This window comes from Odocoileus virginianus, chromosome 4 (assembly GCF_023699985.2).
Source record: "Odocoileus virginianus isolate 20LAN1187 ecotype Illinois chromosome 4, Ovbor_1.2, whole genome shotgun sequence".
Taxonomy (NCBI): domain Eukaryota; kingdom Metazoa; phylum Chordata; class Mammalia; order Artiodactyla; family Cervidae; genus Odocoileus; species Odocoileus virginianus.
In genome coordinates this window covers 55,859,749-55,883,579 of record NC_069677.1, presented here as the reverse complement: position 1 = coordinate 55,883,579, position 23,831 = coordinate 55,859,749, and the positions used below count along the sequence as shown (strand labels likewise).

At 41.9% G+C, this 23,831-nt stretch overlaps 2 protein-coding genes across 17 annotated transcripts in view; one reads left to right on the top strand and one right to left on the bottom strand.

Annotated features, from left to right (window-relative positions):
- Positions 1-23,831, top strand: part of MED12L (mediator complex subunit 12L) — a 340,418-nt gene that overhangs the window by 145,455 nt on the left and 171,132 nt on the right. The gene's annotated exons all lie outside the window — the stretch shown is intronic.
- The window catches only part of P2RY14 (purinergic receptor P2Y14), a 58,986-nt gene that overhangs the window by 17,317 nt on the left and 17,838 nt on the right, over positions 1-23,831 (bottom strand). For 3 of the 8 annotated variants that reach the window (XM_070466588.1, XM_070466589.1, XM_070466591.1), the window contains 2 exons: positions 11,018-11,123; positions 8,702-8,784 (listed from right to left, as the gene is read on the bottom strand). The exons of 1 other annotated variant lie outside the window; for it this stretch is intronic. The gene's annotated coding sequence lies outside the window, so the exon portion shown is untranslated. The remainder of the gene's footprint in view (positions 1-8,701; positions 8,785-11,017; positions 11,124-23,831) is intronic. 4 more of the 8 variants (XM_020886578.2, XM_020886581.2, XM_070466590.1 and 1 more) reach the window with 3 other exon arrangements.

The window sequence follows — 23,831 nt, the reverse complement described above, 5'->3', positions numbered from 1 at the left end:
AGAGGCATTGGCAAGGGTCTACAAACATGACCCACCAGATTTTGTCAAGAACCTCATAGGAGGAGCAGGAATATCCAGGTAGATTTGCTTTCACACTGTCTCCATGGTGATGCTGAAGGTCAGTTCTACAAAGATGAGCCTCAATGAGGCAGAGGTTCTCGGAGCCCTGACCTTGCCTGTGGTTGTCTGTCTGCAGCATCTTACTGTGGTTGCCTCATCCTGGTCTCTGTTAAAACATCAGTTTCTCAGGGGGGCCTTACTGGTTTACGACCCCTGACACAGCTGAGCACCTACCCAGCACACTCCAGCCTCTCACCAAGTTTTATTTTCTTCAGTGCCATCTTCATTATTTAAAGTGATACTTATTTTTCAATTTATTTTCTCCATCATCCCTCTATCTCCCTCTTCCTACTATGCCATCCTCTTAAAGGTAGCCTTCATGAAAATAGAACTTATTTCTTTTCCTCAGTGTTAAATTAGTGCCAGGCATATAGTAGAAGTTCATTAGATATTTACTGAATTTATGAATGACTCTATCTGTACAACTTTGGTCAAATAAAGGACTCAACTGTTGAATGATGAGTCTGTTCAGGACCTCAGAGTTATATATTTTCTGTGTGTTTAATAGGTTAAAATGTATATCTTTTAAAATCATCGGCGCATAAAATTGGATTAAACATAGTCTTTGGTTTATGGCATATTCTTATCATGCAAGGTTCATGCAAGGTTGACTTTTGAAATTTTTATCTTGTTATTCTTAATCACATTATTAATTTCCTTCAAACTTGTTAACCAAAACAAAAGCCAAGACTGACAATAATAAGCTATTAATACGTGGAACTGAATTCTCTTTCTTCCCACATGCCGTCTCTCTGGCCACCATGTACCCTGAGCCTTATTTTTTACATTTACTCAGTTTAATTGTGTTTCGTTACATGTGTATGTGTTCCTAAGAGTGTGTTGAACACTTATGTGTGTGTATGAAATTGTGATCTTTAGGAAACATATGCAATCATTTAGTGGTTTAAATGTATCACCCCATGCATTACCCATGTTGTTTGAGTGTTGCTATAAATCATCTGTTTTGGTGACTGTAACATTCCACTGTCTGACCATGCCACGGTTCATTCATTCAGCTTCCCGTGTGCAGCATATTTCCAGGCTTTTGCCCTTTTGAACCATGCCAGGGTATATATCCTTCATGTCTTTGGATGAACATGTGAAAGAGCTTCTTGTGTGCATAAATCTAGGTATTTAATTGTTGAATCATAGGTATATGAATATTAAACTATAGACAGTGACGTCAAACTCTTTCCCAGAGTGATTGCAAATCCTCTGTGGATACCAATCCTCATTTCCTATTTTCAGATTTACAGATTTTCTCTTTGAGAAATGTTACTCCATTGTGGTCCTGATTTACATTTCCGTGATCATAGTGTTAGGGACATCTCCTCGTATGATAATTGGTTATTTCCACGAAATGTCTAGTTACGTCTATTGCTCATTTTTCTTTTGGGTTGTTTGTGCTGTTACTGATTTATAGAAATCCTTCAGATACTCTTGATCCCTGCTTTGTTGGTTTTATATATGGTGAATAGCATCTCTCAGGTTGTAACTTGTTCTTTCATCTTTAAAAGTACATTTTGATAAACAAGTTACTTACTTTAATATATTTAAATTCTCACTTTTTTGAATTAATGCTGTTAGTATCAAAATACAGTATTAGTATGTCAGAGTCTGAGATAATGGTTTGGCATAGAGGCCTTGATGCACTTTCAAGGGGATCAGGAGGTCAACCCATTTTCAGAAGAATACTGATGTGTTGTTTGCCTGTTCTGTTCACTGTGCTGACATCTATACTAATGGTGCAAAAGCCACAGTGTGTAAAGCAAACCTGCAAGGCCAATTACCCAGTTGTGTCCTAGAGTCATTTTGTAACTTAACTGCCATGCAACCTTAGTAAACAAACAGAAAGCCAGCAACACATGGGGCTTCCTTGGTGGTCTGGTGGTTAAGAATCCACGGTGCAAAGCAGGGAACTTCCTTGGTCTAGGAAGGAAGACCCTACCTGCCGTGGGGCACCTGAGCCTCTGTGCCCCCGCAGTGAGCCTGTGCTCTGGAGCTGGGAGCCGCAGCTGCCGAAGCCTGCGTGTCTGAGCCTGTGCTCCGCAACAAGAGAAGCCACACACCGCGATGAAGAGCAGCCCCTGCTTGCTGCAGCTGGAGAATGCCTGCACACAGCAGCAAAGACCCAGCGCAGCCAAAAAATAAAAGAATAAACCTTAAAAAAAAACCCTACAAAATAGAAAAGGTTGAGTTCACTTTAGAATGACTGTGATGACGTGATATGTATTGTCCATTTGACAAATATTTAAATATTTCATGTGGCATTATAAGAATAGTTCGCAAAGCACTTCTGCCATATATGATGGTGGTCTAGAGGAACAATACTTGGGAGTGAGTTACGAGCTAAATTAGGTGCTTTCTTCACGGAACACCATTTTTACTGGAAAGAATGATACACAAACGCTAGCAGTTTGTACTTGGGTATTTGGCAGACATTCTCTCAAAATCTCAAAATCAAGTCAAGGAAAAAAATAGCAGTGCCTTCCAGTACTTGGAGTGAGATCGGCACCACTATGATGACTATTTTTTGATATTGTGTAATGAAAAGTATACTTCAAAGTTCTGGATGAAGGTACCTCTCCAAATGACCAACGATTATATGATATAAAATCTAGCAGTGGTAAAAGATTTCCTCAAAGACTAAATTATACTAAAGGATTTTAATGTAACAAAAATTTAGTTTCTCCTTCATAAAACGCCTTTAAGAAACTGCCGCTGTTTTGAGTTTTGATGTGGTACCAAAGAAGATGGAAAAAGAAACGGCAGCCTACTCCAGTATTCTTGCCTGGAGAGTCCCCATGGACAGGAGCCTGGCGGGCTGCAGTCCACAGGGTCGGAAGAGTCGGACACGACTTGGCAACTACACCACCACCGCCACCACCAAAGAAGAAAATCCAGAAGGCCACGAAAATACTTTTTCCTTGTCCTGTTAGAATGTGTCTGTGTGAAACTAGATTTTTTCAGTATACTTTAACTAAAACTGCATTTTGAAACTCATCCAATGCAGATGTGGATGTGAGAATTTAACTGTCTTGGGCCAGATGTTAAAGAGATGAGCAAAAATGTAGAATCAGCCATTTTCCTCACTAAAACTTTTAGGGAAATATAATTACTTTTCACAGAAATGTGTTTTTCATGTTAACATTTAATGCTATCTTTAAAACAAATTAAAAATAAATATTTTATGAATTTCACAATTAAAATTTCTAATATAGTAAACATGGCAGGGTATAACAACATGAGAGCTTTGGGCTTCTCAATAGTGTTCAAGGGATCTTGAGACCAAAGTTTGACAATTCTTGCCTAAAATACATTTTACTCTATTTTCTAATATTTTTTTGGGTTTAGTTAGCTTATTTTGTCAGTTCTTAATCCATCCCATATATGGACTGTCTGTAAATCCCAAAACAAAAAAAGACACCAGATCTTTATGAAGAGTGACTAAATGAAAAATGTATATAACTTCTGCCCATCATCATAACTCCTGCTCATCAGATAATCTTTCATTTTTTTTTTTCTTTTGAGTCCATCCATCCATCAAGTGTGAATTAAGCAAACAATACCTCTGATTAGTTCCTCCCACCCTGTTCTGTGTAAGACCATCACCTGCGGGGCTCATGGGCCCTGGCCCGGATCTCCACACTCCGCAGCCGTCAGACCTGCCGGTCTGGGCTGGAGGGACGGGTCTACTTGTTTACAGGGGTCGCCGGTGTTAGTTAGTGGCCAGTGGACCTGTTGACAGGTACTCACTACTGAAATGCTGACATGGTGCCCAGTTTTCTGTTGGAATGATAGGAGATAAATTGGGAGAAGTATTCATTTCCCCTTATTTTATGATTTCTTAGTTGGCCCGATGACTGTGCGAATCAATTCAAGAAATTTCCTGTGGGATTTCACTCTTGACAGGACCACCTCTAACTTAGTAAGACACTAGCAAGGAAGAGGAAGGGGTCCCGTTTTTACTGAGTGGCTCCTAAGGCACCAGGCACTGACCTGTCTTGTTGTCTTAGTAGTTCTTTGGGGTGATAGTTTGATTGTGATGCAGCAAGGGTGGATCACAGAGGCAAAGGAGCTAAGAAACAAAATGTTGCCCAAGCCCACAGTAGATTCGTATTCAGCTGTTTGTCTGAAGAGTTCCTGCTTTTTCGACGGTGGAAAATTTCATCTCTAAAAATCCAAGTCCCAATAATATTGACTGTTTTATAAAAGGTGATTATTGCCATTATTGTGTAAATACTTAGTTGAGGTGCAGAGCAGTCTCACATACTCTTGTTATCTCCCTCCAGCTTTTATTTGTGTATAAATCACAATTCTTATTGGATATGTTTACCTCCTTAGGTCAGAGACAGGATGAGGCAGGCAACAGGGCATTTGATTTGAAGCCAGATGACTTTTTCCTTTTAAGTTCAACCCTTGGACTTTATTAGCTGTGCTATCCTGTTTGAATCACCAAAGCTCTCTGGACTCCAGTTTCCTAATCAGTAAAACAGACCCAGTGACAGAAGTTCTTTGTCAGTGTAATTTGGCTGCTGGAAATACCCACTTGATAACAGAATCTGTGCAGAGGCTTTAAAAACAGAGGAGTACTTGTAGGGATAATTAGAAGTCCTAAATCTCAGTAGTGCATATGAATTATGTATTGTGTTTGTTATTCAGTTGCAAAGTTGTGTCTGAGTCTTTGTGATCCCATGAACTACAGCATGCCAGGCTCCTCTGTCCACCAGTCTCCCGGAATATATGCTCAAATCCATTGAGTCAGTGATGCTATCTAACCATCTCATCCTCTATTGCCCTCTTCTCCTTTTGCCTTTAATCTTTCCCAGCATCAGGGTCTTTTCCAATGAGTTAGCTGTTTGCATCAGGTGGCCAAAGTATTGGATCTTCAGCATCAGTCCCTCCAATGAATATTCAGTCTCTCCAACGATTTCTTTTAGGATTGACTGGTTTGATCTCCTTGCAGTCCAAGGGACTCTCAAGAGTCTTCACCACCCCAATTCAGAGGCATCTGTTATTTGGTGCTCAGCCTTCTTTATGGTCCAGCTCTCAAAACCATACGTGAAAAACTACTGGGAAAACCATGGCTTTGACTGTATGAACCTTTGTCAGCAAAATAATGTCTCTGCTTTGTAATATGTTGTCTAGGTTTGTCATTTCCTTCCAAGGAGCAAGTACCCTTTAATTTCATGGCTGCAGTAACCATGAAATTATCCGCATTCAAAATCTTCAGTGATTTTGAATTATGTAGGTTATTAATAGTGATGTTTCCCTCACCCTTTGATTGCTGGGGCCACCTTCTAACACTGTTTTCTTTTTTATTAGATTGAGTCATATAAAATTGCTAACATTTAAGTATATTTTATGTGCAAAAAATGTCAATTTCATATGGCTAATGTAGACTTATTTAAAATAGTCTTTAGTAAAATTACACATGAACAGTGAAAATCTATATAGTTGCATAAAAGGGCATAGGACCAAAAGTCAGTGAGCCTTGATTTTGGTTATGTTTTACAAATTAAACTTTCATTATGGCTTTTCTTTCTCAAACTATCTGATGACACGTGAATGCTGCCTAGTAGCCAGTGAAATGTTTTCTGTTGAAGAAGCGCAGAAGGCCACAGAGCCTTTTTCCCCAGAATGAGCTGATGCAGACAGTTGGCCCAGACGGAGGAAAGAGGAATTAGTTGCAAATGCCAGTCTCTTCTTTTTAATTGTGTTAAGTGTGAGATCTACCTATATGTCTAAAGGTCTGTATATATAAGTGGATAGAGTTTCTCCTGTGAATGCTTTCTTTAAGTGGAGAAAGCTGACAGGGAAGTGATAGGTATAAAACTGAATTAAGGAAGACTCCTTTAGAGAGTAATTTATGAAGAAGGAAGTCACAACTTACAGCAAGTACTAAATTCAGTGATTTCTGAAGTTTTTGATGGCAGAAGGGGAAACTGTTTGTCATTGGCAAAATATGCTCTAAACCTCTGCCTTATTTCAGTTGAAGTATTCTTACAGTCCCTCCAGAAAATGGAGCTCCTTAGCAAAAGATGGATTTATTGATTTTTTTTGGACTGGGAAGTAAACTGGAATATATGTTAAAAATGAACTAAGGTTTTAAATTATTAATTTAGAGTCTATGGAATTTACTACCCAACTTTCTAGAAAAACAAGCAATAGAATAAGTTTCACAAGTTACATACTTTGTTCTTTCCATCAACGAATTAGGCTTACAATGGTACCAATGCTTGATACTTAAGAGTGTTATGTGAAATCTCAGAGGAAGAAATCAGAAGAATCAATCAAGATGGAAAATGAAAACTTATAAGACATTAGGAACTGGGTCTAAGTCGGCAGAGGAGCAGGTGGACGTGGAGTGCATCTGTCTGCACAGATGCCCCTGGACAGCGGTCCTCACAGAACACTGGCTGAATACTGCAGGAGCCTCGGTCACCAGAAAGGACTGTATGAACCCGCACACGACCGGGCAGGATGGAAGAAGTGAGAAGCAGGAGAGCAAGCAGGACCAGACTCGCACCCGGGGCGGGACGCTGAAGCACGGGAGAGATTCCTGAGTCCCAGGGACAGAAGGGAAGCATTTGAAGGATCAGAGAGTGAAGCAGCTGATCTGTGGTAGTCTGCATAGAGAGCCACACGGAGCATCTGCCACAGGCCTGTGTACCCCGTGCTGGACGCATGTCCACCAGTGCACACAGGGGCTCGAGCTGGAGCGTGGGGAGCGGAGAGCAGTCCTGGGGTGAGGACTGCTGTTGATTGTGGGGAGATGGTCTGAGGGAACGGGAGGAAGGAAATCTGCAACAGGGAATGCCTTTGGAGGAAAACTTGACAGCCCTGGAGGCAGGGCACTATTGCTGAGCCCCTCGCAGGGGTGGAGCCACTGCCGTGAGCTCTCTCCCTGAAGGCTCCCGTTGGCCGCCTAGCTGGAGAGAAGGACCACCCACGGTTGCCTCTCTTGTGCCTGCTGTGGGAGGCTTGGAAAAGCTCCTGACAGAGCTGTATCCCTTGAGCCCACGGCTTCCGGCTTCCCTGTGCACCGAGTGCTGCCGGGGCGCTCACCATCCAAGCAGGCATGTCACCTCCCTGTTCAGTCCTCATTGCCGCAGACTCAGGTCCTCTGGGGCAGCCTCAGGAGCTGGCCCACCTACAGAGGTGGATAAAACCACAATTGAGCTCCAGGGGCGGAACAGCTGAGGAAGAGCATCAAAAGCCTTTCTACTACCTGCACGAGCTGCAGATTAAATCCACAAGGTCAGCTGGTAGACTGTGTCTGTGGATTGTGTGAAAGGACAGTGTGTTCCCACAAAAGAAAATGCCCTGACTCTGGCAGCCGTGGACATCGGAGGCAAGTACATGTGGGAATAGGGACAGATTAGCAACTCATTCTATGTGGCCACCATCACCCTGTTAGCAAAACCAGACAAAGATATCAACAGAAAGAGATAATTACAGGCCAGTGTCACTGAACACAGATGAAAAAATCTTCAACAAAATGTTAGCAAACAGAATCCAACAACATATTAAAAGGATCATACACCATGATCAAGTGGGGTTTATCCAGGGATGCAAGGATTCTTCAGTTTATGCAAATTGATCCATGTGATACACTGTATTAACTAATTGAAGGATAAAAAAAATACGATAATCTCGATAGATGCAGACAAAGCTTTTTGATAGTTTTCCACACCTATTTAAAAGTCTCCAGTAAGTGGCATAGGAGGAACCTGCCTCAATATAATAAAGGCCATGTATAACAGGCCTACAACAAACGTTATTTTCAGTGGTGAGAACAAAGTATTTCCTCTTAAGATCAGAAACAAGACAAGGATGCTACTCTCATCACTGTTGTTCAGCATAGTTTTGATCCTAGCCATGGCAACCAGAGAAGAAAAATTTAAGGAATCCAGGTTGGAAAAGAAGTAGTAAAGCAATCACTGCTTGCAGATGACATGATACTATATGTAGAAAACCTTAAAGATGCCACCAGAAAATTAATAGAGCTTATCAACGAATTTAGTAAAGTTTCAGGATGCAAAATTAATGCACAGAAATACCTTGCATTGTTATAGCTAACAATGAAAACTCAGAGAAATTAAGGAAACAACCCCATTCACCATTGCAACAAAAATAATAAAATACCTAGGAATAAACCTAAGGAGACAAAAGATCTATATGCAGAAAACTATAAGACACTGATGAGAGAAATCAAAGATGACACAAACAGATGGAGAAATATATTCTTGGATTGGGAGAATCAATATTGTGAAAATGACTATACTACCTAAAGCACTCTACATATTTGGTGCAATCCCTATCATATCACCAGTGGCATTTTTCACAAAACTAGAACAAAAAGTTTTACTGTTTGGATTGAAACAAAAAAGACTTGACTAGGCAGAGCAATCTTGAGAAAGAAGAATGGAGCTGGAGGAATTAACCTTCTTGGCTTCAGACTATACTACAAAGCTGCAGTCATCAGGACAGCATGGTACTGGCACAGAAACAGAAATATAAGTAATTGGAGCAAAATAGAAAGCCCAGAGATAAATACACACATCTGTGGGCACCTTACCTTTGACAGAGGAGGCGAGAATATACAATGGAGAAAAGACAGTCTCTTCAGTAAGTGGTGCTTGGAAAACTGGACAGCCACATCTAAAATAATGAAATTAGAACACTTCTAACACCATACACAAAAAGAAACTCAAAGTGAACTAAAGACTTACATGTAAGGTCAGAAACTATAAAACTCCTAGAGGAAAACATAGGCAGAACACTCTTTGAACATAAATTGCAGCAAGAGCTTCTTTGACCTACCTCCTAAAGTAATGGAAATAAAACCAAAAATAAACAAATGGGACCTAATTAAGCTTAAAAGCTTTTGCATAGCAAAGGGAACTATAAAGATGAGAAGACAATCTTCAGAATGGGAGAAAATAATTGCGAATGAAGCAACTAACCAAGGATTAATCTCCAAAATGTGCAAGCAACTCATGCAGCTCAATAACAGAAAACAGACAATCCAATCAAAAAATAAGTGGAAGACCTAAACAGACATTTCTCTGAAGAAGACGTATAGGTGGCCAATAGAAACATGAAAAGATGCTCACCATCACTCACTATTAGAGGAATTCAAATCAAAACTACAATGAGATATCACCTCACCCTGATCAGAATGGCCATCATCAAAAAGTCTACAAACAATAAATGCTAGAAAGGACGTGTAGAAAAGGAAACTCCCCTGAGTTGGTGGGAATGTAAATTGATGCAACCCCTAGGGAGAAGAGTATGGTGGCTATTCCTAGTTAAAGGGTGTTCCTAGTTAAAAAGGTATGAAAAGTATTCCTAGTTAAAAAACGAGGAATAAAACTACCATAAGAAACAGCAAACTCTCCACTAGAGACATACCCTGAGAAAACGATAATTCATAAAGATACATGTATCCCAGTGTTTACTGAAGTACATTTTATAATAGCCAGGACATGGAAGGAACCTAGATGTTGATCCACAGATGAAAGGGTAAAGAAGAAATGTACAATGGGATATTACTTAGCCATAAAAAAGAAATTGAGTCAGTTGTAGTGAGGTTCAGAAGGAGAAAACAAGTATCGTACTTTAACTTGCATGTATGGAATCTGGAAAAACTGGTACTGATAACCTTTCTGCAGGAAAGAAGTAGAGACATAGATATAGAGAACGGACTTGCGGACGCAGCAGGGGAAGGAGAGGGTGGGACAGATGGAGAGAATAGCGTTGACATATACATGCGCCATCGTGTGTAAGATAGCTGGTGGAAAGCTGCTGTATAACAGGGGTCTCGGCTCACGGCTCTGTCCCCCCGTAGATGGGTGGGAGGCAGGCTCAAGGAGAGTTACGTGTATACATGTAACTAATTCAAATTGTTGTAGAGCAGAAGCAAACGCTGCATTGGAAAGTAGTTATCCCATTAAAAATATTTTTTCCCCTTTATTGAAGAGGAAAAATAAATAAAAGGAGATTTGTGTGAGAAATTCATACCGAAAGGCAAATAACAGATGTTGTGAGGAAAGAACTATGCAATTTAGTTTCTTTAAATTTTTAGAAAGGAAGTCATTAGTGAAATATTTGAATTATTTTGGGGGATTCTGTGTAACACTATTAATACTGGCTGGGGAATGTAAATTATTATTAATGTGAGGAGTTTCAAAGTAGAAAATATTTCATGTATGAGAGCTTATAATAAACACTCCATTTAAAAAAAAACAACAACTTCTGAGACATATAGTACAAGCTAAAACAGCAACTGAGGCTCTTAAAATTCCCGAAAATCACATGGGACTCACCCTTAAATCCACACAGGTAGCCCAGGCATTTAGCGCTTCAGAGAAGACTTAAAATGCTTGCTTGCATGAAGTATTTCATCTTTGCTTTCAGTTTTCGGTGGGGTTGTGGCCTTTTGTGCTCTTACACCAAACCTGTTTTTTTCCCCTCCAGTATTTTAGTTCTTTACTGGATTCCCTCAGCTCTGAGGATTACATCATAACCCAGCTGTATTTGTGCTCTTTACCATTTCCAAAACTGGTTTTAACTCACTATCCACAGACACACAACACTGTATTATATTTTACAAGCAATAAGGTAAAGTTTCTGAAACAGGTGTTTACAAAAGCCTGTGCGTGAGGTCGTGAAAGAAAATCCTGCTTCGTGCAATTAAAAAGAACATTTACAGAGAAAAATTAACTGGACCTAGTTTAGTCTTGGAACCTGGAAAAGTAAAATCTCACCTGTAAATCTGTCACTCTGTCTGTTATAAAAAGGAATCTAGGACATAAGCGCAAAAGGGCCATTTTACAGTGGTATCACATTATTCTTTAAATACAGTCTGCCTTGGCTGGACTTTTTTACTTACCAGTTTATCCAGTCTCTTGTGGTTTCTGAAGGCAAGACTGGCGCAGCCACTGGGTGTAGCGTCTGATGTTGAGGGAAATCTGCTTTGCTTTCTGCCTGGACTCCTGCTGTTGACCAGTGGGGGAATGCTGCGTTAGCTCTCAAACGAAACATTTAAAGTGCTCTGTGAAATGCTGACATCTCGCCAAGGACTTGAACGTCAAGTCCCACAGATGTCCAGTCCTCTCCGGAGCCCAGCTCTCTCCTCTGCTTGTGTGAGTTCAGTCTGATTTGTGTTTAGGGTGACAAATGATCCAGGCTTGACCAAACAGTAACCGGTATGAAACTGGGTACTGAGAGAGACAGACAGACAGACAGATGCAGAGACGGGGAGTGAGAGCCAGTGAGCAAGAGTGAACGTGAGCGAGCGCAGCCGATCTGGTAAGTGAGCGCTCCAGCTAGCAGCAGGAGGCAGGATCTTTCCCATGCCTGGCTGTGACCTTTGACTGTGAGGCTGCTGTAAGAATAGCTTCTGTATTTATTGGGACGTATTTCCAAGTTGTAGTTCACACGGCCTCACTAACTCCTTGAAAAGTGTTGGAAAACTGAGAAAATATTTGAGAGTAAAGCAGACCAGAACATTTCCCACTGAGTGCCGGGGGGGGGGGAAGGAGTGAGGAGACTCTGTGTGTGTGTTTACTGGAGTGTCTTGACCAGCAAAGGGCACGATCATTATCAAATGAGATGAGAGATTGAAAGGACCTCAAAGCTGTCTCCTCTGAGCCCGCGTGATGTTCCCGTCTAGCCTCGCCCGGTTCTGGGGGGCGGGGATGTGAGGCTTCCTGGTGCCCACCTGCTCCAGCAGTTAGGCTTACACATCCCCAACCTGCACCTGGTGCTGTTGCGCCTCCTAATTTTTCTTCAGGCGAGCATGCTGTTTGTCTCTAATTTCTGAGTGCCAGTGAGTGCTAAGTCACTTAAGTCGTGTCTGACTCTCTGTGACCGGGGTTCGCAAAGGCTTCTCTGTCCATAGGATTCTCCAGGCAAGAAGACTGCAGTGGGTTGCCGTGGCCTCCTCCAACCATCTTCCCAGCTCAGGGGTCGAACCCAACTCTCTTGTGTCTCCTGCATTGGCAGGCAGATTTTGTTTTTCTTAACCACTAGTGCCACCTGGGAAGCCCAGGTCGGTAATTTCTGGATTGTTGCCATCTTTAACAGATTGTTGCCAGGGATCCTTTACTTTTCTTACCTAGTCCTCTGGTTTAATGCAGTCATGATACGTCTCCCTGGAGGACGAGCCTGGATCTCCCGTACTCTGCCAGTTCTGGACCGACATCATCAGCTTTACTTACTTTACCAGTTTCTTTTCCCTTTGTCCTTAGACAGCGTGCTCGTTATCAGATATGTATATTATTATCAAAATGAAACAATACCCCTGAAAGCCCCGATTGACTTTAAGTCCCTTTTATTTGGTACTATTGTCCATGGATCACTCAAGCGCTATAAAACATTAAATTCTGATTCACTGTCTCATAACTATCCAGTCAATCACTAAAATCTGTTTTTTAATACCTAATTATTTCTTATCTATGATTCTCACCAAACGCAAAGTCATTTTTGGCCCGTACTCCCTACCTCCAGTCTTTTCCCCACCCGTAGTAGCTGCCGTCCAGTCACCCGTGAGTAGGATCTTTCTAGAATCCAAGCATGCCTGTGTCCTTTTGTGGCTCCGTATCACTGATAAGTTGATGGTATTTAATCCGTCAGACTTGGTGCAGTATGACTGGTCTGATCTCCTTGGGACTTCCCCGGTGGGTCAGACGTTAAAGTGTCTGCCTACAATGTGGGAGACCCGGGTTCAATCTCTGGGTCAGGAAGATCTCCTGGAGAAGAAAATGGCAACCCACGCCAGCATTCTTGCCTGGAAAATCCCATGGACAGAGGAGCATGGTAGGTACAATCCATGGGGTCGCAAAGAGTCGGACACGACTGAGTGACTTGACTTGACTTCACTTGATCTCCTTGCGGTCCAAGGGACTCTTAAGAACCTTCTCTAACACCATAGTTCAAAAGCATCAATTCTTCCGCTCTCAGCTTTCTTTATCATCCAACTCTCATATCCATACGCTACTACTGGGGAAAGCCATAGCTTTCATTATATGCACCTTTGTTGGCCAAGTAATGTCTCTGCTTTTTAATATGCTATCTAGGTTTGTCATCGCTTTTCTTCCAAGGAGCAAGTGTCTTTTAATTTCATGGCTGCAGTCACCATCTGTAGTGATTTTGGAGCCCAAGAAAATCACGTCTGTCGTTGTTTCCATTGTTTCCCAATCTATCTGTCATGAAATGATGGGAACGGATGCCATGATCTTCATTTTTTGAGTGTTGAGTTTTAAGCCAGCTTTTTCACTCTTCTCTTTCACCTTCATCAAGAGACTCTTTAGTTCCTCTTCACTTTCTGCCATAAGGATGGTGTCATCTGCATATCTGAGGTTATTGATATTTCTCCTGGCAGTCGGTCTTGATTCCAGCTTGTTCTTCATCTAGTCTGGCATTTTGCATGATGTACTCTGCATATAAATTAAATAAGCAGGGTGACAATATACAGCCTTGATGTACTCTTTTCCCAGTTTTGAACCAGTTTGTTGTTCCATGTCTGGTTCTAATTGTTGCTTCATGACCTGCATACAGGTTTCTCAAGAGACAGGTAAGGTGGTCTGGTATTTGCATCTTTTGAAGAATTTCTGACTGTTTATTTGTTACCCACCCAGTCAAAGGCTTTGGAGTAGTCAGCAAAGCAGGAGTAGTTGTTTTGCTAATGGAGTAGCACTCTGTGCGACCCCATGGACTGTAGCCCACCAGGCTCCTCCGTCCATGGGATTCTCCAGGCATGAGTACAGGAGTGGGCTGCCATCTCCTTCTCCAGGGGATCTTCCCGACCCAGGGATCGAACCCAGGTCTTCTGCATTGTAGACAGACGCTTTGACCGCCTGAGCCACCAGGGAAGTCTGGAGTAGAAGCAGATCTTGCTAACGGGCGCACATGAATTGAGATGAAGCAGAGATGTCACAGGTGTGGCATCTTCATGCTGAGAACCTGAGTGCAGCTCTGGGGATGGAGCTGGGGGTGCCGCTCCCGCTGCTCTGGGCTGGGAGCTGCCTCTGCCGTGACTCCTTGAAAACAAATGCTGAACAGTATGTTTGATTACTATTTAAAAAAAAAGTCTTCAAATTTCTTCTGGTGCTTTGAAAAGTGGAGATGATACTCATGTCTGAAATTTTATTTTATCTGTGTACCATCTGCTCTATTTATTATATCTGATTAGCACTGACATGGCATCGCCTTAAAAATCAAATATTTAGCTTTCCTTTAAGTAGAATGACTTTGAAATGACAGATTTTATGTGTTTAATCTTTTAATTAAAGTAAATGCATAGCTAGTTGAGTCAACTTTACTCAACTGCAAGTTGAGTAAACTTGTCTCAGTTTGATCCTCCTGAGTATTTCTCAGACCTGTGGGAACCCAGGTTCAGACACAGTTTGGCCACCCTTCCTTTGGGAAGCTGTTCTTTTCTTCCAAGTTTTACTTACAGTGTTTGGTATGTTTCATAAAGGAGACTTCTAAACATTGATAAAGGCCAGAGTAAAAGTTAATGTGTTCGCTTTTAGTTTTGAAGGCTTGAGATCCATGATATAAAAATAAACTGACTTTTAAAAATACTCAGTTTGACATGCAGGAGTAGGTTGGTTTGTTTGTAATCCAGTAACTGCTAGAACTAGCTCAGTGACAATGAAACCTTGAGCCAAGAGCATTTTTTAAAATAACCAAAACCAGTCCTTGGGGCTTCAGTTTTATGGGGTTAGATAATGATCGCAGCGTTAAAACCAACAAGAGCTACACGAGATGCCAAAGGGGGGCAATTTCTTTTTTAAAGGAACTTGTACCTTTATAATGGTTCTGTTTTGTCAGCTGAAGGGAGAACGGGAGGTACTTGAAACTCAAACCTCTGAGTCGTGTGAATTCCACACTTCTGGGAAATTATAGAAGAGCAAAGGTGAGCACTTGGGGAAACCTGGAGGTGTGACAGGATCCCTGAACAACGAGATAAATGTCAGTGCCTCGGATTCAGGTGTGTGCAGTGCGAAATAGGACAGTTTAAACCAGGAGGATGTCCTGTAAGCTAGATAATTCAGGAGGCACACAGCCTTTTACAGCGTTTTAGTTGATCGTGTCTGTAGTTCTGCACTGTCCCAGTAACCACTGAAATGACTGTCTGTCCCAGGAGGCGCACTCGCCACACTCTCCCTCAGGTTGCCCTGGGGCAGCAGCAGCAGGAGACGTGGCTTTGACCATGTCCCTTTTCCAAACACATCGTCTCTTCTTCCACCACTGACGTTGTTCAGATTTGCTGGGTTGGCCCCTTCCTTCCGTCTCTACCTGTTGACCTCTTGTGCATTTCTTAAAACACAGGCCAGACTCCACCACCTGCGGAGCTTTTCTTTATCTTCCCCCTAAAAATGAGCGAATGGTTATCCCCATGGTGCTTAATCTGAGTTTTGATTAGGGCACTCCTGACAGTGTATATAACCTTCTACTGAATTGCCGAGAGCAACGGCCGTCTCCTTGTTTTGGGGAAAGGAGGGTCTTTTGCTGATGCTTCCTGTGCCTGTCATTCATGCAGTCACCTGGCATGTTGGGCTGGAGGGCCTCTCTCATCCTACACGGCCGGGTTGGTTTCCTCGGCTTGGCACCTTACCTGTTTGCAATTCTTGGGCACCCTCTCTCCTGACTCCATCTCAGTGAGAAGGCAAAATCTTTCAGAGACAAGGACATGATTGTAAATGAATGTGAGCACCTCCACTGCACTCCCTTCTTTGTTTTCCTAGTCTCAGAAATATAAACATCCTTTTAATTTGGATTTTTTTGTTGGTAATTCGAATTAAACTAAAAAAAGTTTTTTTGTCAAAGTTATGCATTTATGTACTTTAAGTAATCAATTTTATAAAACTTATAAAAAAATCCTGCCCCTTTTGTGTGCCCCAGTGCCTCCCTCGATCACTTTTTTAGCTACTACTTTGGGGTGTCAATCCCTGTGTTCCTGTTGTAACTGAGAGTTCTTGTCTGCCATGCGTGTCTCTTGATGTGGAAAATGAAGATACAGTTCCTTTATTCTCCATGCTTCTCTTCACCTGGATAATTATGTCTATATATATATATTTTTTTTTTATAAATCAGTAACCTTTATTCAAATAATTAAAACCATGGCAGCATTGTTTATAACTGAGGCTCATCGCTTACATTAAAAGGGATCATAATTCCCCAGCTGTTTCTGTCACCAGGAGAGACTGTACCCTCTTGCCTAATGCAGGCAGGCTTCCCTGTGCATCCAGGCTGCCCATTTTCCCACTTAGAATTAGTTATGATATGTAAACAAGCTCTATAAATGTTAGCTCTTGTTATCACATTAATATTACAGTTTGAGCCAAACCAAATTTAGTCCAGTTCTTAACCATATGCAAATGAATAAGCCTGAAAGTCCTTTTGCGAGCAGCTGCGTTTAGAGAAAACACATGAGGTCCAGGTGTGTGTTTACATAATGCGACTCTTATTGGATGGATACTTCTTAGTATTATACCTCAACAGGCAGAGAAAATGTGTGTTGTTGACACATCCTTGTTATTCATTGTTTTCTGATATATTTCACTGAAGAGCCCTTCCAGCTTATTCGTTTTAGAATTTTGCTTTTGGCAGCTTGCAATTATTGCTATCTTGAAAAAGTCCCATTCACGATATATAAATGCTTCCAGAACGGCGTTTTTCATTCTTTCTTGTAACCTGACACCAAAAGCCCAAATCAGATTGTGATCCTTTGCCTTTTGTAGTTTCTCCAGAAGCCTTATATTATACTTGATAAGCAAGGCCCTTGATTTTATTCATTTAAAAATACAGACAATCACTTAAAAGGTAAAAGCGTCTGAGTCATAAATAGGCAGGCTGGGGGTTGTCCTGTGGAGTTGATGAGATTGTCGGGAGACCCGTTTCATGTAAAAATAAGCAATCTGCAAAGAGACCTAACAGCTGAATAATGGGGATGTGAGAGGAACTCTGTGGCTTTCATTAGTTTGTAAAAAAAAATCTTACTCTGAGGATTCATGCTAATTGATAACCCTCATAGAATGAGAATGTGACTTAAATGTCTACCTAAGTCTTTGTCATAGTTCAAAAAGGGGAGGGTGTCTCAGTGATGAGCACCCAGGAAAGAGAAGGTCCACGGCAGGCGATTGTTGCTGAGCAGACGCATGTGGGCCGGAAGCAGCACCTCTGTGCTGGGGTGTGTCCGTGGCAGACTCGTCCCAGCCCCTTCCTGCAGCCTTTCAGCCCTCCTCTAGGGGATCTTGAGCCATCTGATAGAGTCTGCCCCTGACATGAAACCTCTGGCCATCTTTGGCTAGAGTTTCATCCAGCACAAAATGAAGGGAGGAAAAAGCAAAACTAAACAAAACCATAAACACCAGCAAACTTGTCTACTCAGTCATGGGGAAAGGGTCAGGATGGGATTAATCTGTGTTTCTTTAGAGTTAATCCCATATACCAGAGTCATCCTGGGGTACAAAGTAAGCTCTGCCTCTTAACGCCCGGGGGCGGTGGGTGAGTTATGTCCTCTCTGCATCCCTGTTTCCCTTAGTGTCACCTGCCTCATTCAAGTTGTTTGAAAGTTTAAATGAAATAATGTGTATTTTCTTAATTGCTGTTCTCAGCCAGAGTAAGTAGCCAGTGAATGGTAGGGGCTCTTATTAGTATGAGCAAAGGCTAATTGTTGCCTCATAATTTTCTTGAAGCTTTGTTATCACTGAGTATATGGGAGGTACAAAATGCTCTGCTTTGAAGTTTTAATAAACATTGATTTCTATGGAAAGATCCACATTTGAACAGAAACGTTGGCTCAGTAACCATCGTTATGGAAAAACTCATTTATAACGTGTGTGTGTGTGTGTGTGTTCAGTCATGTCCAACTCTTTGCATCCCATGGACCCCTCCAGGCTCCTCTGTCCTTTAGATTTCCCAGGCAACAATACTGGACTGGCTTGCCATTTCCTTCTCAGGGGATCTTCCTGATCCAGGGATCAAGCCTACTTCTCCTGCATCTCTTGCTTTGGCAGGTGGATTCTTTACCATGGAGCCACCTGGGAAGCCCCTTTTTATAACTTAGCCATACTTAATTCTGAGAGAAATGCTTCCAAACTGTAAACATAATTTCACAAGGGAATGAGCAATGTGCAGGAGCCTGGAAGCCTTTAGAGATGGCACGTCTGATGGAGTACTTCAGTGTTTTCACTTCCCTGGACTCCTAGGTGAGGAAGCCAGGCATCCAGTCCCCTTACCTACCCCTCGTTCCATCCCTCCTTTCACTCCGTCTCCACAGAGAGTGTGGATGGAGTGTGCGTCCTTTTTCTTGACTGTGTCCAACTCCAGAAGTTGTTATGGTTCTACTGTTTGTCCCTAATGTAGACAAACTGTGTGGTCTAAAAGTACCTCTCCATTGCCAGAAATCACATCAGCCTGCCCTGCAGGAAAGACCAAAGCTTATTGTGCAGATAGCATTATTTAGCAATGTCTAGATGAGTTTCTGTTATTAAAGGCCTAGGAGATGAAGCAAAATCATAGTAAAGGCAGGAAACATTTATTTTTCCTTAGGCAAGGAGAGCAAAAGCCCAGACAGGATATTTTGTAAATATTTTTTTAATTCAGCTGACTGGTTGTTAATTTATTCTGGTGTTTTGTGGGAAATGACAGAGGCTTATTTTTTTTTTTTTTTAAATAGGCAATTGCGGGGAAAAACAATGTTTGAGTTTGCTCGATAATCTCTTGCCATTTACCAAACCAAATATCACTTATCAACTCTACGTATGAAGTATTTGCTATTTGTGTGTAGTTCAGATGCTTATTATCACCCTGTTGGAAGCCTTTTGTTTCAAAAGACAAAACAAAAAAAGCAGCACCATGATGCAGCTGCTTCTGAAATAAAAGAGATGGTATGGTTTTAAAAAGGAAACGATTATGAGAGATTGTCAACATTTTCAATCTGTCAAGTTTTCTCACAGTCATTTGGGATGGTTTCTAAGTGATCTTGCCTGGCAGGCATCCTGATGTACAATCTTTCTCTGTAGCTGTAATTTTACAACTTCAGTTTAATCTTTGTTTTACTGAACGCCAGTTGGCGTGTTTTAGTTAGTCTAAACATTTATAGGATTTTACCTCTGCGTATTTATCTTTTAGGCATTTGTGACATTTCTTAACATGTGGTCGAGAGGATGTAAGAGGCATACGTCTGATTAATTGGGAGGCAGAGCTCCAGAGTATTTGCCCTCATGAGACTGGCTCAGGCTATCCTGGCTGTGGTCCTTGGGCGCATCACTTAACCTCTCTGTCTCAGCAGTCTCTTCCTTGGGATGATCCCTGCGAAAGCAGTGGTAGTATTTAACTCAGCATATTCTGTGACCATAAAGAAAGCTGAGTACCGAAAAACTGATCCTTTCAAACTGTGGTGCTGGAGAAGACTCTTGCGAGTCCCTTGGACAGCAAGGAGATCAAACCAGTCCATCCTAAAGGAAATCAACCCTGACTACTCATTGGAACGACTTTTGCTGAAACGAAGCTCCAATACTTTGGCCACCTGATGTGAAGAACTGACCCATTGGAAAAGACCCTGATGCTGGGATAGATTGGAGGCAGGAGGAGAAGGGGGCGACAGAGGTTGAGATGGTTGGATGGCATCACCGACTCAATGGACATGAGTTTGAGCAAGCTCTGGGACATAGTGAAGGAAGGGGAAGCCTGGTGTGCTGCAGTCCATGGGGTCACAAAGAGTTGGACACGACTGAGTGACTGATCAACAGCATTATATGCCTGCCAAGCACATAGAAGAGCAGAATGAATGTTGCCTGTCATAAGTCGTATTCCACACTGGAGAATTAAAAAAAACTTGAAATGCATTGTAGGGAGTTTCTTATCTGTCAAAGGTAATGATTGCTTGGAGAAAACATGATTTTGAAATGGCACTTTAAATATAGTACTTATGGATCTGTATTTTATTATAATTTTCCCTTGGCCTATGTTCAGACTATCTTCTAAGTGTCTTTGCACCATTTGGTATAGATGAGGTTCTCACAAATTTTTATATTACAGGTTTCCTCCATATATGATGACATTTGAATGGTAATTCATATTTACTGCTTCCTTTCCCACTGTTTTTTTTTTTAAACTCATTTTAGACATTTTGTTTGAAGACAACATAAGAATCAGTATGTTTTGGCTTTAAGTTCAATTTTTCTTGCATGGAGCTCTAATTTTTATAAAATAAAATAGTGAAGATGCAGACTCAATAAACATATTCTTCCAATGTGTGGGTCATTATGGTGCTGAGATATCTCTAGGCCAACCTTTGTGATTCAGATTCATTCAGAGGCACAAAATCCAGTTCATACACTACTTATTTGTGGTAGATTAGAAAGATCTGGAAGCTACCTAGTAGCTAGCTCAGGCATAATCAAACACTCTAGACCCTCACACTTATTATTTCTAATATAACTTCACTACTCTCTTTGTTGATTTGCTGCTGACGTAAGAAAATTTTAGTGTGTTCCAGTATGAGTGCCACATAGAAACCAGGTAAAGAAGATTTCCTAATGTCTTCTTGGCGAAGGAAGGAAACTGAGGTGATGAATGAAGTATAGTCTGGGGCTGGCCCTCGGTTAAATTCCAAGGTACCCCTGGCAGCAGGAGAACTGGCACTATCTAAGCTACTTTCAGAGTCTCTGTTGAATCACCAGATTTGTGACACATCCCGAGGAATGTGGGGATTTTTTCCTTTGTACCTGGGTTCACTTTAAATTGATCATCAAAAGCTGATGTGCTTGGGCCCTTTTAGGGTCTTGAGGGCAGTGCTGTGCCTGCTGCCGGCTGGGGCAGGTGTGAGGGTGCTCTGGAGGTGGGTGTTCTTCTTCTCTAGGCTTGGCCTTTGTCTCCCGGGAGATGGTGCTGATAATGTTGCCTCCCTGACTGAGTTGCTGTGTGCATTAGGGGAAATAGTGCAGATGGAATGCACGCAGTTTGTGGTGCCAAGTAGAACTAATAAATGTTAGTGTTGTTTCTGTTGATTTCTCCAAGTCAAGATGATGATGATGATAATTGTATTCTGTTCCTCTCCCCATGCCCTTCAGTAGGCATATCTTAGAAACAGGTTTAGCATTTTGATTCTTGGAGCGTCCACCTGTATGCTATAGATGCACCATCTCTTGGGGTTGTGCAAACAGGACCTCAACGCTTAGTGTCAGTGGTAAGGTTTGGGGAACTTTGGGGAAAGGTGTGAACAAACATGGGCAGGAAGTGGGGATGGAGGTGATATTGTAAGGATATGCTTTTTATATACAGGCTCATGGGCTCATTTAATTCCTCAGTTTTAATGAGTGGATTGCATGAAAGATGATCTAAGATCCTTTCCTCCTCAAATTTTTCAGTCCTCCTTAAATTTTTCAGACTTTTTCAGGCAGTTGTAGTATGTTTTAAGATGTTGATTCAGACTCTGGTCTGGCAACATGTTCTCAAATGGGGTTTGTGTGTACGGTGTGTATGTCTGGTTTTGTTTTGAGGGGCAGAGCAGTAGAATCCATTTTTTCCTACCGAGACCTTAAACGGGACTCGAGTGGTTCCACTTAAACAGGTGAGAGTGCGCCTTTGAATGCAGACGGGGGTGCAGCGAGGACTTGTCCTGCCTACCGGTTGCCCCCCAAGCTACGGCTGTGAGCTCCTGTGGCTGAGAAATGCAGTTTGAAAACCGTGCCATTCTAGTGAATTCTGTGAAACACTTTTGTTCTAGAATAAGTCTATCACACAAGTTGCAGCGGTGGGCTTCATAGATATTTTAGTAATTCAAGACCACTGAATTGACATTTAGAAGCTGCGATGGAGATAAGAGGTAACAAAGGGATGGTTGCTAATTGAATCTGGTGTCTTTGGGAAGTTACAGTATCAGGACGCACAAAACTCCAGTGAGATAACCAATTAATTCAGGCTTGGGTTTCCTCCGTTCCCAGACCTGGTTGCGTTGGTGTGCGGTCAGCAGGTCTGAGCTTGTGCGCTGGACCAAGCGGTAGGGGTTTGCCTCTTTACCACCAGCTCCCTGGCCCTTCCTAGGATAATGTGAGCTGCTTTCTGGGTCAGATGTCTTTGGGGGCTAGAGTGTTTAAAACGGAAACAGCTTGTCTTAAACCAGGACTGTCTAGTAACTTCGCATTCCTGCTGTGATTGAACATGTCCCCCTTTTGTGGTAGCTGCAGTATCCATATGCACTTCAGGCCTTTCCGAGATGGGCCTCGAACACAGAGAGGACCACGGGCCCGGACAGTTATCCGCCCTGCAGGGACACGCGTGGGCTGTGGAGCCCCACGGGGTCAATAGTAACATAGGTGCCAAAGTATTTGCCTTTTCTTTGAGTGACAGTGCCTTCCTCTTTTGCATTTTTATTTGGCATGTGCGCGTGTGTGTTCTTCTTAAAGTGAGTTAAGGTTTTTTTTTTTTTTGCTTAAGATAACTTAATTTCTCTAATTCTGATAAGTACATGTACTTAGGTATATATTAAATACATGATTATTTATTATCATTAATCAAACTTACACCCCCCCCCCCACCCTTGTAAAAAGCATTTGGTGATGCTTTAGAATGGAATGGCAAGAGAAAAAATTCACCTGAAGCCTTGAGCTCTGTTTGCATTTGATTACGGTGCTGTAGGACAGTGGCCACGTAGCTCGCTTTGAGAAGGTTGCTCTCTGTGACATGCTATGAATATCTCCTTTTGAACTGTAATGTATTTTTCATCTCCGCGTTTAAGATTGAGGAGAAACCTTTTGATCTGAGCTTCCTTGCTCCAGGAAATACTTCAGAAGAGATGTCACTTAACAAAGATCTAACCAAAACAGGTTTGAATAGGGTGACCTCATAATTTAGTATGCCAACTGGGGCACTTTTGAGAGCAGAAAAGGGTGTTAATTATAATTAGAGCGGGGCTGCTGGAGTGAACTGGTTCTCTCATGGGCATATGGGACATATGTTTGCCCCATGGTAAGTATACTGTTGAGAGTCAGAAGAGAAATTTCGTTGAAGTCCCCAAATCTTTTGAAAGCCCAGGTCTTACCTAAAACCTTAAAATGAGCCTCAAGACAGACAGGTGCTACCTTGTCTGTCTGCGTAGTGAATGCTGCTCTGACGGAGGGTGCGTTGATGAGTCCATTTATTGACCATCTGTTGTGTATAAGTACTCTGTGCCAGTACTCAGGAGGATTCTTTCATGAACTCCGTAAAAGAGCTTGTAGCTTTTCCACACAAAAGTTTTAAGAGTCCTGGCTTACAGTTTATCCCCAGTGCATATTCTCTTTGTGCTGTGTTTATTCTCTGTTCTGATTCCTTCATGATGTGTCTCTGCTAATCCATCCTATTCTCTCCTGTAATTCCAACATTTTAATTATAAGTTATTTGGAGCCAAATTCCCCAGCCTCCCCACCTTTTTTGGTTATGTGATAAATATTTCAGATCTGTAATCTGAAGTGGGGAGCTCAGGACGTTTTCTAGTTTGGGGTCAGCTAGCATTCATCTTACTGCTGGGGATACAGTGAGTCCTCACTGTATTGATGGGTGTAGCTGATTACTATTAATCATTTAATGGTGACTCGCAAACTTCTTAAAGTGTGTTCAAGTTTGAGAATTACTACTAAATCGACAATGTGTAGTAGCTTTAGGTGGTGAAGACCTCTCAGAATTTGATGAAAGCCAGAAAGCTAGAA